This window comes from Giraffa tippelskirchi, chromosome X (assembly GCF_054371585.1).
Source record: "Giraffa tippelskirchi isolate mGirTip1 chromosome X, T2T-mGirTip1v1.2.pri, whole genome shotgun sequence".
NCBI classification, from domain to species: Eukaryota; Metazoa; Chordata; class Mammalia; order Artiodactyla; family Giraffidae; genus Giraffa; species Giraffa tippelskirchi.
Window position 1 is genome coordinate 131,586,448 of NC_137289.1, and position 6,000 is coordinate 131,592,447.

Consider the following 6,000-nt stretch of genomic DNA (forward strand, 5'->3'; position numbering starts at 1 on the left):
AGCACTCTAACAGCATCATCTTTTAGGATATTAAATAGCTCAGCTGGAATTCTGTCACCTCCAGTAGCCTTGTTTGTAATAATGTTTCCTAAGGCCTACTTGACTTCACACTCCAGGATGTCTGGCTCTAGGTGAATGACCACACCACAGTGGTTATCCAGGTCATTAAGACCTTTCTCTTTTTTTGGAGATTACAACATATTTTTAATTGAATGACAAGAATAACTGTACTTAGAAGAAAGTTTTATAGCTTTAAAAGCCTATATTAGAAAGGCACAGAAGGTTTTATTGACATTTCCTCCAAACATTTATAACACCAGTTTAAAATCTTTTAGACAGTAAAAAAAGAACACTTTCCAACTTATTTTATTAGAACAGCTTCACAGGGATATCACAGCATGACAAGGATATTACAAGAAAGAAAAATTACAGGCCAAGCTCCCATATGAATACAAGCAGAAATTCTAAAAAAAAAGTTAGTAAATTGATACAGTAATTTATAAAAAGGACAATCTATGACAAACATTCAGGTTTATTCCAGGAATGTATGAGTGTTCTACTACTCAAAAGTCAATCATTGGTAGTCACACTTTTTTAAAATTCCAATTTCCTTTTTTTCTTTTTTCAGTTGTATTGAGATGTAATTGACATATAACATTGTATAAGTTTCAAGTGTACAACATAATGATTTTATATATATGTAAATTATGAGATGACTATCACAATAAATTTAGCAAACATCCATCACCTCACACAGTTATAAAGTTTTTTCCTTGTGTTGAGAACTTTAAGATCCACTCCCTTAAAAACTTTCAAATATACAATACAGTATTATTAGCTATGTTTACCATGCTGTGCATTACATCTCAAGATTATAACTGGAAATTTGTAGCGTTTGACCTTCTTCACCCAATTCTCCCACCGTCTCCCCTATCCCCTCTCCTCCTAACCCCTGGCAGCCAGCAGAAATTTCTGTTTCTATGAGGGATTTTTGTTTTTGTCTTAGATTCTACATATAAGTGAGATCATAGAATATTTCTTTCTCTGTCTGATTTATTTCACTTAGCAGAGTGCCCTCAAGGTTCATCTGTATTTTTGCAAATGGCAGGATATCCTTATTTTTTTAATGGATGAATTGTATTCCATTGTATATACTCAGACTTTTTCTTTCTTTTTTTTAACCATTGTTAGAACCTTCTTTATTACGACTATTTTTTTCTCCCAGTTTTAGTGAGATATAACTGACATACAGCACTGTATAATTTTAAAGTATATAACATAGTGGTTTGACTTAAATATATTTTGAAATGCTTACACAAAACTTAGTTAACTTTAGTTATCATCTCATATAAATACAAAATTTTTCCTTTCAATGAGAACTGTTAAGATTTACTCTCTCTTAACAATTTTCATGTATAACCTGCTACAGTGTGATATTTTCATTTATAGGTGTTGAGAGACTGAATATGCGGACAATAGACCTCGTGTAAAAATGGAACTCTGACGCACAATCTGCAAGAACTTGCCAAAGAAATCAACTGTCTTATCAATAGTAAACAGCCCAGGAAGGCAGCCTTCTGTAAGTCAGACTTATAGGAAGACAGAGTGTTAGCTTTGATAACAACCTAGGAAGCCAAACAATCACTTCAGTAAAAATAGGCCCCAAATGACCAATACCTAACAGCTTCCCTAATTTTTGCCCCACTTCCAATTTAGGACCAATCAGGGAAAGCCAGATATGTACCCTACCAATCTCCCTGCTCTTTTTATTCCCCCAAGTCTTCTTATCTGTTTTTTAATTAAATTTATTTTTAATTGAAGAATAATTGCTTTACAGTATTCTGTTGGTTTCTGCCAAACATCAGCATGAATAAGCCATAGTTTTACCTATGTCCCCACCGTCTCGAACCTCCCTCCCACCTCCTTCCCCATCCCAACCCTCTAGGTTGTTACAGAGCCCCAGTTTGAGTTCCCTGAGTCATATAGCAAATTCCCATTGGCTATCTGTTTTACATATGGTAAGTATGTTTCCATGTTACTCTCTCCATACATCCCACCTTCTCCTTCCTCCCCCCTCCCCCAGTGTCCATAAGTCTGTTCTCTATGTCTGTGTCTCCATTGCTGCCCTGAAAATAGGTTCATCAGTATTGTCTTTCTAGATTTCATATGTATACATTAATATTCAATATTTTCTCTTTCTGACTTACTTCACTCTGTGTAATAGGCTCTAGATTCATCCACCTCATTAGGACTGACTCAGATACGTTCCTTTTTATGGCTGAGTAATATACCATTGTATATATGTACCATAGCTTCTTTATCCATTCATCTGTCAATGGATATCTAGGTTGCTTCCATGTCCTAACTGTTGTAAATAGTGCTTCAGTGAACATTGGGGTACATATGTCTTTTTCAATCTTGGTCTCCTCAGGGTACATGCCTAGTAGTGGGATTGCTGAGTCATATGGTGGTTTTATTCCTAGTTTTTTAAGGAATCTCCATACTGTCTTCCATAGTGGCTGTGTCAATTTATATACCCACCAACAGTACAAGAGGGTGCCCTTTTCTCCACACCCTCTCCAGCATTTATTGTTAGTAGATTTTTTGATGATGGCCATTCTGACTGGTGTGAGGTGATAATTCATTGTGATTTAATTTGCATTTCTCTAATAATGAGGGATGTTGAACATCTTTTCATCTGTTTATTAGCCATCTGTATGTTGGCTTTGGAGAAATGTCTGTTTAAGTCTTTTCCCCACTTTTTGATTGGGTCGTTTGTTTTTCTGGTATTGATTTGTAGGAGCTGCTTGTTTATTTTTGAAATTAATCCTTTGTCATTTGTTTCATTTGCTTTTATTTTCTCCCATTCTGAGGGTGTCTTTCCACCTTGTTTCCTTTGTTGTGCAAAACCTTTTAAGTTTAATTAGGTCCCACATGTTTATTTTTGTTTTTATTTCCATTACTCTAGGAGGTGGGTCATAGAGGATCTTGCTGTGTTTTATGTCAGAGTGTTCTGCCTATGTATTCCTCTAAGAGTTTTGTAATTCCTGGTCTTACAGTTACGTCTTTAATCCATTTTGAGTTTATCTTTGTGTATGGTGTTAAGAAATGTTCTAATTTCATTCTTTTACATGTAACTGTCCAGTTTTCCCAGCAGCATTTATCTTTGCCCCGTTGCATATTCTTGCCTCCTTTGTCAAAAGTGAGGTACCCATAGGTGCATGGGTTTATCTCTGGGCTTTCTATCTTGTTCCATGGTCTATATTTCTGTTTTTGTGCCAGTACCATACTCTCTTGATGACTGTAGCTTTGTAGTATAGTCTGAAGTCAGGAAGGTTGATTCCTCCAGCTCCATTCTTCTTTCTCAACATTGCTTTGGCTATAAGACCTTTCTTGTATAGCTCTTCTGTGTATTCTTGCCACTTCTTCTTAATATCTTCTGCTCTCTTAGGTCCTTACCATTTCTGTCCTTCATCATGCCCATCCTTGCATGAAATGTTCCCTTGATATCTCCAGTTTTCTTGAAGAGATCTCTAGTCTTTCCCATTCAATTGTTTTCTTCTATTTCTTTTCGCTATTTGATTCCAAAGGCCTTCTTATCTCTCCTTGCTATTCTCTGGAACTCTGCATTCAGTTGGGTATATCTTTCCCTTTCACCCTTGCCTTTTATTTCTCTTCTTTCCTCAGCTATTTGTAAAGCCTCCTCAGACAACCACTTTGCCTTCTTGCATTGCTCTTTCTTTGGGATTGTTATGGTCACTGCCTCTTGTACTATGTCATGAACCTCCATCCATTATTCTTCAGACACTCTGTCTACTAGATCTCATCCCTTGAATCTAATTGTCACCTTCACTGTATAATCATAATGGATTTGATTTAGGTCATACCTGAATGACTTAGTGATTTTCCCTACTTTCTTCGATTTAAGCCTGAATTTTGCAAAAAGGAGCTGATGATCAGAGCTACAGTCAGCTCCCAATCTTGTTTTTGGTGACTGTATAGAGCTTCTCCATCTTTAGCTGCAAAGAATACAATCAATCTGATTTGGTATTGACCATCTGGTGATGTCCATGTGTAGAGTCATCTCTTGGATTGGTGGAAAAGAGTGCTGTGACCAGTGTGTTCTCTTGATAAAACTCTGTTAGCTTTTGCCCTGCTTCATTTTGTACTTCAAGGCCAAACTTGCCTGTTACTCCAGGTATCTCTTGACTTCCTACTTTTGCATTCCAATCCCCTATGGTGAAAGGACATCTTTTTTTGGTGTTATTTCTAGAAGGCGTTGTTGGTCTTCATAGAACCTTTCAACTTTAGCTTCTTTGGCATTAGTGGTTGAGACATAGATTTGGATTACTGTGATGTTGAATGGTTTGCCTTGGAAACAAACAGAGGTCATTCTGCACCCAAGCACTGCATTTTTGACTCTTTCGTTGATTATGAGGGCACTCTGTTTCTTCTAAGGGATTCTTGCCCACAGTAGTAGATATAATGTTTATATGAATTACATTTGCCCATTCCCATCCATTTTAGTTCACTGATTCCTGAGATGTCAATGTTCACTCTTGCCATCTCCTGCTTGACTATGTCCAACTTACCTTGATTTGTGGACCTCATATTCCAGGTTCCTAAGCAGTATTTTTCTTTATAGCATCAGATTTTACTTTCACCACCAGACACATCCACAACTGAGCATAGTTTCTGCTTTGACCCAGCCTCTTCATTCTTTCCGTAGCTCTTAGTAATTGCCCTCCACTCTTCCCCAGTAGCTTACTGGACACCTTCCGACCTGGGGGGCTCATCGTTTGGTGTCGTATCTTTTTGCCTTTTAATACTGTTCATGGATTCTCGTGCCAAGAGTACTGGAGTGTGTTGCCATTTCCTCCTCCTGTGGATCATGTTTATCAGAACTCTTCACTGTGACCCGTCCATTTTGGGTGGTCCTGCACGGCATGGCTCGTAGCCTCATTGAGCTACACAAGCCCCTGGTTAGAAGAATTCCATTTTCTTTATTTAATTTTGTAAGTAGATTGGGGAGTATTTGGAGTGTATAAATGGTCACCCACCACAAACACTAAACACTAAGATTGATCTCAGTGGTCGATTATGTATTGCTTAATTCCTGCAGCATTATAGAGAAATGTGCCATCTCTTAGATCATAGTGAAACAGCAACAACAAAAAATATTCAGAAGTAGAGATGTCAGCAAATCTCATGACATAAAGTATAAATGTAAAACATGAACATCTAAATCAGTGTTACAGAACTGAAAATTATTTAAAACAATTTGAAGAGTTTGACAGTGATGCCCAAACCCAACCTCCCAGGAGATCATGCCAGAAAACCCTAGTGAAATATTCTAATCTGTACCTCCATAGGCATTCTGTTATACCCTCCCCAGGGAGCCTTGCAACCCCTCCTCTTGGTCCCTGCCAAGTAACATAAATGCTGCAGTGAGTCATGGTTACTGGTGGAAGTTAACTATGGTACAGTCTGAGAATCCCCGGTTTGAGGTCAAGATTGTCTTTTCACATTTGGTAGACATTTTCTTCTTTCTCATCTGAATAATCATATACTAAATATATACATCCTTGTTAAGATAGAAACTTATTTATAAAACACTTGAAGATAATATCTTATGGAGATAGGATTAAACTGACCTGTTTGCAGCTGAGATTTAATTTCAGAGTTTAATGAGACTTTTTGTCCACTAGGTGTGTAATTTTTTCTTTCGGGTGAATAAGAAATTAAATATCTCACCACAATTGACATAGTAAGGGAATTATACTTTTACAGTGATACAGCTAAGCTTTCGCTAAATGAATAGTTGAGAGTATTGGCAGATTGTCACTATAAATTTCTAAAATTAATAGTAAATATTTAATAACTCAATATGAAATCCAGCCAGGGTATGTGGAATCATCGATGGTGTTTGATTCTTTTTTATCTAAGTTTTCTTAGAGGAAATTAACTTAACTGCTTGTTGTTAAGTAAAGGAAGATGACT